The following is a 13,643-nucleotide window of genomic DNA, read 5'->3' on the forward strand; positions in this document are numbered from 1 at the left end:
CTTTGCCACATCCAAACACACACACACACACCAGGACAGGCTCTGCCACACTGACACCCACACACATCAGGACAGGCTTTGCCACATCCAAACACACACACACACACCAGGACAGGCTCTGCCACACAGACACCCACACACACCAGGACAGGCTCTGCCACACTGACAACTGAACACACACATCAGGACAGGCTCTTCCACACCCACATCCAAACACACACCCTAGGACAGGCTCTGCCACACTGACAACTGAACACACACACCAGGACAGGCTCTGCTACACTGATAACCAAAAACACACAAACAGCAGGACACAATCCACGTCACAGACGTCTGCATCAGGATGGATTTTTCACACTGCATTGTCGTTTATACCCCCCTTAGTGTTTTTGCCCCTGCTGCCCATATATATTAATATTAGCCCCAGTTGCCGATAGCAGGTATAGATCAACACATTAACACACAAACCAAGCTTTGCATGGATAGATCAACTGAAATTCACTTGTGATCTTAGCACTGAAGGTATATATCAAATAAACAGAATCAGACATACAAATCCTGTATTTGCAGGTATACAATAATGATATATGAAACGTAGCATCGCAGGTATAGATCAACTGAATATGACATACAAACACTGTATTTGCAGGTACACATAAATAATGTATGGAAACATAGCATAGCAGATATGGATCTACAGAATAACGCAAAAACCCAGCTTTGCAGGTAAAGATCAATTGGAATTCACATAAAAAAACGTCATTAAAAGGTATATTTAAAACCCCCTAAATTACAGGCATAGATCACAGGTTGCACCCCAAAGCCAGCCCTGCCGTCCACACTGCCCACACAGCAATCACACTCCTATCATGCCAGGTCAGCCAGTACATGCTGGTACAGGATGGCTGTAAGTGATGTGCAGACCCCATACTGCTGGCAGCATCAATACACAAGGGGGGCAGCTAGCTAGGTTTTAGCATGTACTGGCTGACTTGGCATGATAGGAGTGTGATTGCTAACAGCAATCAAAGTCCCATCATGCCTAGGTTCCAGCACTTACACATCCAACCAGTAAATGCTGAAACCTAGGCATGATGGGACTGTGATTGCTGTTAGCAATCACATTCCTATCATGCCAAGTCAGCCAGTACATGCTGGTACAGGATGGTTGTAAGTGATGTGCAGACTCCATACTGCTGGCAGCATCCACAGACAAGGGGGGCAGCTAGCTAGGTTTCAGCATGTACTGGCTGACTTGGCATGATAGGAGTCTGATTGCTAACAGCAATCAAAGTCCCATCATGCCTAGGTTCCAGCACTTACACATCCAACCAGTAAATGCTGAAACCTAGGCATGATGGGACTGTGATTGCTGTTAGCAATCACACTCCTATCATGCCAAGTCAGCCAGTACATGCTGGTACAGGATGGCTGTAAGTGATGTGCAGACCCCATACTGCTGGCAGCATCCATAGACAAGGGGGGCAGCTGGCCAGGTTTCAGGATGTACTGGCTGACTTGCCATGATAGGAGTTTGATTGCTAACAGCAATAAAAGTCCCATCATGCCTAGGTTCCAGCACTTACACATCCATGCTATCACACACACACACTCATTCATTCATATACTCATTCATTCACAGATTCATTCCCTCAATCACACACACTCATTCAAACTCCCTCCCCACCCCTTACCTGCAATGCAGCTCCTCCACGCCGCTCACAGACTTCAGCAGGGGGCGCGGCCTCCCTCTGCCTTCTCTGGTAAAGCACAGAGGAAGCGGGACTGGAGCAGAGTCATGTGATGTCACGTGAACTCTGCTAGGTTCCGCTTCCTCTATGCAGTACAGAAGACCCTCCCACAGGTAAGTAGCAGGGCTCGAGGTGCGGCCCGTGTAAGATCGGTTGCCTTGGCTGCCGATCTTACTCGGGCCGCACCCTCTCTCTCCTCCACGTAAAAAAAAAGAAATAAAAAAAAAAAAAAAGAAAGACGGGATCCAAATTCGGCAGGGGGGCACAGCAGCAGTTGCCGCGTGGATCACGAGGGAGCGATATCGGAGGTCTTTAACAGACCTCCGGCTCCCTTGAGTGATTTTAAGCCGGTTCAAGGGAACCGGCTTAAAATCACTCAAGGGAGCCGGAGGTCTGTTAAAGACCTCCGATACCGCTCCCTTGCGAGCCTTCTCCTCCAGCGGCGGACATTACTGTCCGTCTCTGGAGGGGTGCCGGGTGCCGGCAAGTTGGCACCCCCCTGATGAGCGGCACCCTGTGCGGACCGCCCCCCCCGCCCCCCGCTAGGTACGCTACTAGTCAGAGGATACAGAAAGGCCCACATTGCGGGGAGCCAGTTTCCTTGGAGGGCGCTCAGAGGTGGATATTTCTGGAGGACAACCAGACCCTCTCCCCGACCAGGTAGGAGGGTGCAGGTAGGAATTTATGATTGGCCTAGAGCTCCTGAGATTGTTGTGAGCATTGTACTGGTTCTTGGACCTGCCCCATGTGCTCGAGATGATCCTCCAGCACGAGAATACCCTGGTAAGTGAAAGCGTCTAAAATCATGGAGGGCTAATACCTGTAATTCACCATGAAAGAGGAGAGCCAGGTGGAGGCACAGACTGCACTATTATGAGCACATTCTGGCCAGGGTAGTATATTCGACCACTTGTTTTGATGGTCCGAGATGTAGCACCGCAGGAACTGGTCCAAGGCCTGATTGGCCCTTTCCGCAGCCCCATTCAATTGCAGGAGGTATGAAACCCAGTTGGGCACAGAAAGCTTTCCTGAATCATGAGACAAACTGACTACCTCGGAAGAGGATGACTATATTACCAGTGGGTATAGGTTGGAGAAGGCACACTGGAAGGTGACAGGATGATTTAGTCCATGCGCAGGCAGGACAGGCAGCGACAAAGGCAACAATATGTCAAGTCCCGGCCACAAGAAGAGACAGGAAATTTACCAGAGAAGCTGGTTCTTCCTGGGATGCCCTGCTGACTTTGTATTATGATAGGTAGAAATTACCTTGGTACGGAGGTTCACAGGTAAAAAATAGCATCCTGAGGGAGTTTCAGCAGGTGCATCTACTTGAGCAGCCCGTATTCTTTCCCCGGAGGAGATGTTATGCTGGTACTTAGTGTGGGCAGTACTCAGACTAACAGGACTCTCCTCCTTAGTGTTTGAGAACAGTCTAGACAGGGCATCAGCCTGGACATTTTAAGTTCCTGGCAGGTATGAGACCACATAATTAAAGGAAGATAAAAATAAGGCCCATTGGTCCTGCCTCTGAGTCAACCGATTTACCTCGGACAGGTAATTGAGGTTTTAATGATCCATGAGGATCAGGATTGGCACGGTGGTCCACTCAAGCGAGTGAGTCTTCATTGAGAGCATGTATTATTTCATAATTAGCTTTTTGGAGGAATACCCCTATGGGTTCAACTGGCTCTCAGAAGTAGTATGTTGATACAGGAGGGCGTGTACTCCTATCTCAGACACATTGAACTCAAGTATAAATGGAAGTTCGGGTGTGCCTAAATGGGGGCTGCAGCAAAAGCGGCCTTTAATGTCTCAAAGGCTTTGATGGCTTCTGGGGAACAGTGAGAGGCGCAACCGTCTTTTTTTGGTCATGTTGGTAAGGGGTTTTACTGTACAATTGTGGAAAAATTACAAATGAATTTCCTGTAGTAGTTAGTGAACCCAAGGAACCGTTGAAGTGAGAGGAGACCTATGGTTCGCGGTCACTCAAGAGTTTTTCAGGGTCCATAGTGAAACTGACTTCTGAAATTACCTACCCCAAGAAGGTGACCTGTTGGCAAAACACATTATTCTCTCTTAACCGTTGTAGAACTCAGGCTCAGTAGCATACCTAGCGTTGGGGGGAGGGGTTTGGGCGGTCCGCCCCTGGTGCCACTCATCAGAGGGGTGCCACGGGCTAAGGTGACCACATGTCCCGGATTGCCCGGATCCGTGACAGCCTCGTCACTTTTTTGTTTTTTTTTTTTACGCAGGGGAGACAGAGGGGCGCCTAGCAACTAGGTCTCTAACTCCATCGCGGTGCCGGCATGTCATGCTGAGCGCCGGAATATGACATCATATTCAGGCACTCAGCAGTGAAGCGGCGCACACCACGGCAGAGCAGGAAGACGGAGGCGTCGCGCTCCCACCGCATGACTTCTGGATGGTAAGTCCAAAACATTTAACTACAAAGGGGGGGAGGGGGTAGATAGTGAGAAACGAGGGAGAGGGGGGGTAGATAGTGAGAAGGGAGGGAGAGGGGGGTAGACTTGGCTGGATGTGGAAATCTGAAACAAAACTTGGAGATATCCTGCAAGCACCCTGGAGCAGGCATGAAACATAGAACTAGAATCATGTGCAGGATGCTGCAGGCTGGGAGCAGGGAAGCTAAGCAGAGTATATAGTGGAAACCAGGGGCGGGCTGGGCCGGGGGGCAGGGGGGCAATTGCCCCCCAGGCCGCCCTAAATCCGGGCCGGTGGGCCGGACGGACGACCGGCAGAAAGACATTCAATGCGGCTGCGGCCGCAAAGTTAAAAACTAAGCGGCCGCGAGCAGGATTGAATGCGGCCGTCATGCGTACCTGGCGGGGGAGGGAGGGCGGTCCGCCCCGGCTGCCGCTCATCTGAGGGCTGCCACCATGCCGGCACGCCTCCAGAAACGGTGCGCGCGGCAACTGTGGCTGTGCGCCGGGACTTGATGTCAAATCCCGGCGCACAACACTGAAGCCACGCCCACCGTCTTCCGCTCTCAGTGCACAGGACAGGAAGAAGTAGAAGAAGAAGAGGAGGAAGAGGAAAAGTGAGAGTGAAAGAAGAAAAGGTAGGAGAGAGTGGATTAGTAAGTGTGTGAGAGTGATGGGTGTTATGCTGAATGTAAGTGTGTGAGAGTGATGGGTGTTATGCTGAATGTAAGTGTGTGAGAGTGATGGGTGTTATGCTAAATGTAAGTGTGTGAGAGTGATGGGTGTTATGCTGAATGTAAGTGTGTGAGAGTGATGGGTGTTATGCTAAATGTACGTGTGTGAGAGTGATGGGTGTTATGCTGAATGTAAGTGTGTGAGAGTGATGGGTGTTATGCTAAATGTAAGTGTGTGAGAGTGATGGGTGTTATGCTGAATGTAAGTGTGTGAGAGTGATGGGTGTTATGCTGAATGTAAGTGTGTGAGAGTGATGGGTGTTATGCTGAATGTAAGTGTGTGAGAGTGATGGGTGTTATGCTGAATGTAAGTGTGTGAGAGTGATGGGTGTTATGCTAAATGTAAGTGTGTGAGAGTGATGGGTGTTATGCTGAATGTAAGTGTGTGAGAGTGATGGGTGTTATGCTGAATGTAAGTGTGTGAGAGTGATGGGTGTTATGCTGAATGTAAGTGTGTGAGAGTGATGGGTGTTATGCTGAATGTTTGTGAATGAGGGTTTCAGATAGCATGGATGTGTAAGTGTTGGGGGATAGCGTGGCATAGGGAGTCCGTAATCACACTCCTTTTATGCCCAGATTCCAGCATGTTGTGGCTGCCTAGGCATGATAGGAGTGTGATTGGTGTTATAAATTATTTTTTGGTCCACTTTTATTGGACAGAATAATTCAATGACAGTATTAATATATATATATATATATATATATATATATAATTGCAAACAGCAATCACACTCCTATCATGCTAAGTCAGCCAGCACATGCTAGAGCCTGGGCATGATAGGATTGTGATTGTTGTTATATATATGTGTGTGTGTATATATATATATATATATATTATATATATATATATATATATGTGTTAATATTATTGTTGATTTTTTTGTCTAATTTTGGTGTTACTTTTAATAAAGTATTTAAAAGGTTTTTTTTGTGTTTTTTTTCAGTTTTGGCCAAGTGAATGCTGAATTTTTAGTTTCAGTCCAGAATTTTCATTTCGGTGCATCCCTACTATATACTATGCCAGTCACTAAAGTGGTAAGCCTACACCACATCAATGTTTGGCTTAGTATATAGTGATAGGGGTTGTCAGTGTCTGGCTCAATGTATAGGCACACATTGACGGTGGTACCGCGTAATCCCTAAGCATATAATGATAACAAATATGCTGTACCCCTGTCAATGTTTGCCTAACCATAGAAACTATGCAGTTTTAAAGTGTGTGTGTGTGTGGGGGGTTGCCACATACAGGGCCTGCCACAGGTGCCAAATACTCTAGGTACGCCCCTGCATCATGCGGCTCTCAGACCCAATGGCCATTCCTCAGCTCCTCTTCCCACGTCTTAAAAGGGGTGTGATGAAGAGCTGAGGCATGCGGTGCGTGCACGCCGGCCACTTTAATTTCATTAGGCGCTGGTGGAGTGACTGCCGCACGACGGCCACTTTCAATGTCGCTCGCAGCCGCTTTGATGGTGCAATGGGCCAGTTGACTAGACTTGCCCCCCAGGCCTTAGGCTGCCAGCCCTCCCCTGGTGGAAACATAGCAAGCAAGGGGGACAGAGCAAGCAAGGGACAGGGAGACCAATCAAGGAACATAACCAGACAAGACATACATGATACAGGGCACAACAAAGGACAGGGAACAAGGCAGGGAACACGGGGGAGGGAGTGAGGAGCCGGAATCCTCGGACGCTTCTCCTTTAAGCAAGGATAGGACATCTTAACTGGGACATGGGGAGAAAAGAGAGGAACCGAAATCCTCAGATGATTCAGGGAAGGAGGGAAAAGTACACAAAATACAGACGCACATGGATACAAGACTAGCCTAGGACTATGGATAACAATTGGATATCAGTCACATCTTATGGCCATAGTATGCTTAGCTCATCACTACGCCAAAGTACTCCAATTCCTAACGCTAAACCCTGCTTACTGAATCACTATAGCACAAACAGGGGCGCATGTGTATATAGGGAAAAAATAATAAATATAATAGTGTAATACTGTTAAGTGAATAGAGAATATGTAAAAGTATGAATGCACTCACAAACAGAGGCTCTTCAGGTAAAATAGGTTCTTTATTGCTTCATTAAAATCTATAATTGAATAAATAAAAAGAGAGAGAGAAAAGGAAGAAGAAACATAACGCAGGATTGCTATACTGTTGGAGAGAAGCGGATAAGGACTGCCTCTTTTCTCCAGTTTATAGACTTTTAAGTTGAACGCCATACCGATACCTGCTATCCTGTAAGTGCATTTCATTTGCCGATTCCAACTACAGGAAGATATTGCACCATTGGTCTTTTTATTTATTCAATTATAGATTTTAATGAAGCAATAAAGAACCTATTTTATCTGAAAAGCCTCTGACATTGGCACTGTTTGTGAGTGACCATGGATTTCATGGATTTTACTGAGTGGTCACCTGAGGATGACACAGGCAGGGTGGTTATGGGACAAAGATGGCACAGGCTGGGCTGTTTGGGGACAAAGTTGACTCATGCTGGGCTGGCCAGAGGAGACTGAAATTAAATTTCACCACGTGCTCCGGGCCCTGAGGCCTAGACAATCTGACGACCAGCCCCCACGTGACATTGTTTGCTGCCTATCGGACTATGTCTTCAAAGAAGCCATTCTCGCTGCATATAGAAAGACCGGATCACTAGAGTGGGGAGGACACAACATACAGGTATTCCCTGACCTGTCCCCTATCACACTTCAGAATGTTACGCCCACTAACATCTGCTTTACGAGAGGCCTACATAAAATATCAATGCGGGTTCCCATTTTCCCTTAATATACGTAAGGGCTCTGACTGTTACACTGTTAAGTTTGCTTCAGATGTGCCAGGGATGCTGCAGAAGCTGGGGTTACCTACCATACCCAGAGCCGGCCTTAGGCGTTGTGGCGCCCTGTGCGGACTACTCCTCTGGCGCCCCCCCTCTCTGCCCCTTCAAACTACCCGCCCTCTCTGCCCCTTCAAACTACAGCCCCTCAAACTACCCCTTCAAACTACCCCTCCCCTCTGCCCCTTCAAACTACACCCCCCCTCTGCCCCTTCAAACTACACCCCCCTCCCTCTGCCCCTTCAAACTACACCCCCCTCCCTCTGCCCCTTCAAACTACACCCCCCTCCCTCTGCCCCTTCAAACTACACCCCCCTCTGCCCCTTCAAACTACACCACCCCCCTCTGCCCCCCTCAAACTACACCACCTCCGTCCCTTACCTTGTTGCCGGAGTCCTGCGGTGAGAGCGGGAGGCATCCGTCTTCTCGCTCTGCCGCGGTGCCGGCATTTCATGTTGAGAGCCGGAATAGTCCGGCTCTCAACATGAGATGCCGGCACAGCGACGGAGTCACGGAGAGTAAGGGGCGCCGAGCGGTTGCCGAGAACTTCACGAGCAACCGATCGGCGCCCCTGACCGGGACTTAGATTTAAGCATCGTTTTTTTTTTTTAAACTTTATTTAACATGAATGATGTTAAATAAAGTTTTAAAAAAAAACACAAAAAAAAAACCGATGCTTTAATCTAAGTCCCGGTCAGGCGCCCCTGCAACCATGGCGCCCTGTGCGATCGCACAGGTCGCACACCCCTAAGGCCGGCCCTGACCATACCTATCCCTGACTGGGAATATTCCTGCGCCCTACCACCCAAGTTGGTGTCTCCAGATACGGAATGGGCTATTCAACACCAGAGCAAGCGGAGGCTCAGGGGAGATGCCCCAATCAACAACCTGATAACTTTCAGGAGTTACTTAGTTTATAGTGGCCCGGACCTAGACCCGACTGTTAGCCATGTCGCCAAATATAGTTTTTTTACACACAAATTACAAAGGCTGCCTATGCACAAGTTTTATTTTTCATTACATCGTGAGTGGGCTTACGACAGTGTGCAACACCAGTCTATGTTCTTCCTGCTGTATTATTTTTTTTCTTTTTGTTACTTATCGTTCATCGTGAACAGGAAGGAGTTAAACTATGGATGTCTTTAATGCTATTCGCTCTAAGACTTGTTGGTTGGGAGTGACTTCGTTCTACGTGTGCCACTACTCCGGAGCTGGGTTGGATCTTGTACTCGACGCAAGGCTCATCGCGGTGGACTACCCGTTACATATTTATTTTTTTCCCGTTGTGGTCATCCTCCTTTTCAAATTTTTGTTGTACTACTCACATTGCCAGGTTTCCCTGTGCTTCATGATAGCTATGCTGTTCACGCTACACACTACACCCTAAGGCAGGGGTGTCCAAGTTTTTTCTGCAGTGGGCCACTTCATCAGAATTGTATACGTGCGCGGGCCGCACTCATTTTTCACTGTGACAAAAAATATGGCCTTTAATAAAATATGCAGATTAAAATAAAGTAAAATGACACAAAACCTTTACTCTTCCTCTCACTGATTTCTGGGCCTTGAAAGTTTTGCGACTACAAATTCAGGATTCCCTAGATTTATTCTAGGGATGAACTAAAATGAAAATTCTGGACCAAAACATTCAGGGTTCACTTAGCCAAAACTGAAAATGACCCCCACCTTTAAAAATAATAATAAAAACTCACATGTTTAATAAAAGTAGGTAACACACAATTGGACAAAATTAGCAATATGACTTGGCATGATAGGAGTGTGATTGCTGGTGTAAATGCTGGTACCTAGGCATGATGGGACTGTGCTCGCTGTGATTGCTGTTAGCAATCACACTCCTATCATGCCAAGTCAGCCAGTACATGCTGGTACAGGGTGGCTGTAAGTGATGTGCAGACCCCATACTGCTGGCAGCATCAATACACAAGGGGGGCAGCTAGCTAGGTTTCAGCATGTACTGGCTGACTTGGCATGACAGGAGTGTGATTGCTAACAGTAGTCACAGTCCCATCATGCCTAGGTTCCAGCACTTACACATCCATCCAGTAAATGCTGGTACCTAGGCATGATGGGACTGTGCTCGCTGTGATTGCTGTTAGCAATCACACTCCTATCATGCCAAGTCAGCCAGTACATGCTGGTACAGGGTGGCTGTAAGTGATGTGCAGACCCCATACTGCTGGCAGCATCAATACACAAGGGGGGCAGCTAGCTAGGTTTCAGCATGTACTGGCTGACTTGGCATGATAGGAGTGTGATTGCTAACAGTAGTCACAGTCCCATCATGCCTAGGTTCCAGCACTTACACATCCATCCAGTAAATGCTGGAACCTAGGCATGATGGGACTGTGATTGCTGTTAGCAATCACACTCCTATCATGCCAAGTCAGCCAATACACACTGGTACAGGGTGGCTGTAAGTGATGTGCAGACCCCATACTGCTGGCAGCATCAATACACAAGGGGGGCAGCTGGCCAGGTTTCAGCATGTACTGGCTGACTTGGCATGATAGGAGTGTGATTGCTAACAGCAATCACAGTCCCATCATGCCTAGGTTCCAGCACTTACACATCCATGCTATCACACACACACACACACACACACACTCATTTATTCATATAATCATTAATTCACAGATTCATTCCCTCAATCACACACACTCATTCAAACACCCTCCCCACCCCCTTACCTGCACTGCATCTCCCTTCGATGCCGCTCACAGACTTCAGCAGGGGGCGCGGCCTCCCTCTGCCTTCTCTGCTAAAGCACAGAGGAAGTAGGATGTCACGTGAACTCCGCTTCCTCTGTGCTGTCCAGAAGACCCTCCCACAAGTAAGTAGCAGGGCTTGAGGTGCGGCTCGTGTAAGATCGGTTGCCCTGGCTGCCGATCTTACGCGGGCCGCACCTCGAGGTCTCGCGGGCCGCATTTGGCCCGCGGGCCGCATGTTGGACGCCCCTGCCCTAAGGCATGCATTATACATTACATCTCGCATGTTAATGAGCGACGTTTAATCATCATGCAGCGTTTACAAGGGCATCTTTAACCCCTTTACGTACTTTCGAGGTCTCATATTGCATTTGCAGTGCATATACCTGTTTGGATTAACACAGAAAGTGGGTGATAGAGACAGTTTCCTTAGCTTTTGCAGAACTAATCCAGGAGTCCTGGTCAACGGAGCTGATACCAAGGAGAAATATCAGAAGAAGAGAAGAAGTGGAGCTGGCTGAAAGAAGACGCGTTGGGGCCAGAGGACAAGGTAGAGCAACTTTTTTATTATTTAGAAAGAAATACCATATTTGCTCGATTATAAGACAACCCTGATTAAAAGACGACCCCCAAAATCTCAATATTAATTAATGAAAAAAAGAAAAAGCCTGAATATAAGACGACCCTATAGGAAAAAAAGTTTTATGTTAATTCATGTAAACTATGTGAACAATTGTTTGTTAATAAAAGCTATGATTGAGAAAAATATGTTATTTTTGTTTTTATTTCCTTTTTTTCAACTTGCCCCCCCAGTTATGCACATCTGCCCCCAGGCTTGCCACTCTGCCCCAGAAATGCCTTATACCCTCTAAATGCCACTGTGCCCCATGATACGCATTTTAACCCTCTATATGCCACTGTGCCCCATGATATGCCTTTTGACCCCCCTATGTGCCACTCTGCCTCCAGAATTGCCTTATACCCCTATATGCCACTCTGGCATTTAGGGGTTTAAAAGGTATTTCTGGAGGCAGAGTGGCATATAGGGAGGTATAAGGCATTTCAGGAGGCAGAGTGGCGCATAGAAGGTTAAAAGGTATTTCTGGAGGCAGAGTGGCATTAAGGGGGTTAAATGGCATTTCACAGAGCACTCTGCCTCCAGAAATGCCTTATGCCCCCACCCCCATTTAAAACTCCCTCCCTCTCCCTCCTCCAAACTTACCGGTGCTTCTGAGTCCCCGGTGCTTAGTCCGGGCAGCGTGTAGAGCTCTACGCGCTTGAGCGGAAGTTGTCTACGTGAATCGCGTAGAGCTCTACACGCTGCCCGGACTAAGCACCGGGGACTCAGAAGCACCGGTAAGTTGGAGGGGGGAATAACACAGGAGGATCCAGGTCCCCTGCATCTGAGTCCCCGGTGCTTAGTCCGGGCAGCGTATAGAGCGCTAAGCGAATCGCGTAGAAGCACCGGTAAGTTGGGGGGGGGCATAACACAGGAGGATCCAGGTCCCCTGCATCGCTGCGGGGATCTGGATCTTAGTCTCATAGTCAGACCTGTTTGAGGTCTGATTATAAGACGACCCCGATTATAAGACGAGGGGTATTTTTCAGAGCACTTGCTCTGGAAAAAACCTCGTCTTATAATCGGGCAAATACAGTATTCATTAACAATGATTATGAGAATAGTCAAAGCTTTTTTTTCTTTATCAATTTAAATATTGGATAAATGGGTGAGGTGGTGGCCACGATGGGGTCCTGCTTGGTGCAGCGGCTGTGGTACTCTGCCCAGCTACCGCATAGACTATTCCCGGGGATGTTTCCAACGCTGTCGCTCAGGGTACCAACATCGGATCACGTCGCTTTTTAGATCATAGAATCTTTGGACGCTGAGCTCTCCAATGGTACCCTGGGATTGACACCGCTCTACCGGGATCACCCTGAAATAGTGACTCTTTGTCGAGTGGGCATTGCTGGCCATAGACCTGTATGGTGGTTCTGGGCTGCCTGGTGGGTGATGGGATTATACCTTTAATCCAATCATGTTTGCTGTATATATATATATATATATATATATATATATATAATATATATATAATATATATGTGTGTGTGTGTGCTTTCCTTAGTAAAGAAAATTCTGTTTTACCCCTACACTAAGTCTCAGCTAGTGCTTGGGGGAATATACAGGTTTAATCACTTTAGCAATTAAGCTTTCAGTGGCAAGGATGATCTCTACAGTTCTCATCTGTGGTCAAATTCTGTGTTTCTATCAAGTCATGAAAATGACATGCATAACGATTTTGGGTTTAAACAGTCGTTTATTACAGACGCTTGGTTATATTTGGACATTGCGTTAGCTGTTGTAAAAGAAAGCTCTTTATATAAAAAGGCAAAGAAGCTCAGCCACCCACTTCATGTCTTGGCTCTGTTGTGGGGGCTGGAACAGGTACAGAACTGTCACCCGCTCCCGGATTCTTGCTAGACATACCTTGCGTCGGGGTAAGGGGAGAGTGGCGGGCAAGGGATCCTCTCTCACGAGAGCTTCCCCTGCTGGAGGACCGTGGCTTCAGTCGGTGCAGGATTAAAAAATCCAGAGGTTCCAGTCTCTTTACCCTGGCGTGGTCCTCGCTTTGATATCAAGTTGGTTGCGATTCGAATTTGTTTCCGTCATCTGACTAGCCATCTATGTATGACCTTTGGCCCGCCTGACGTCCCGCTCTGGTTGTGATTCTGAGCTTGACTACATTTGTTTTTTTGTGGTTTCACTAATTTGGCGAATCGTGCCCCAGACACGATTTTCCCATTCTCTGTGGTATTCGCGCCGTTTCAGAAACTTCACCTGGCATACTCAAGAACTATCATTTTAACATATTTATCTACTTATTCTGGAGCCTCCTTACTGTTAGGATCATCGGTACCCTGGTGGACGTTACTTGGGGTTTTTCCACTTGTACTGTTTTGCTGGGAAAAGAACTTTTGTGGCGAGTTCTCCGGCAAACGGTAGACGAGACAAGAACAATAGTACTGGTGCCGGCATTGTCAATACCCGTCTGGATCTGTGTCACATAGAAAGTTGGTGACAAAGGTGTTCCTTTTGCTATTGTCATTGAACACATTCAGCTAACGACTGTGTATGCTTTAGTTTTAATAGA

This window comes from Sceloporus occidentalis, unplaced genomic scaffold, assembly GCF_023333645.1.
Source record: "Sceloporus occidentalis isolate IW3139 unplaced genomic scaffold, rSceOcc1.0.p SCAF_65, whole genome shotgun sequence".
Lineage (NCBI taxonomy): Eukaryota > Metazoa > Chordata > Lepidosauria > Squamata > Phrynosomatidae > Sceloporus > Sceloporus occidentalis.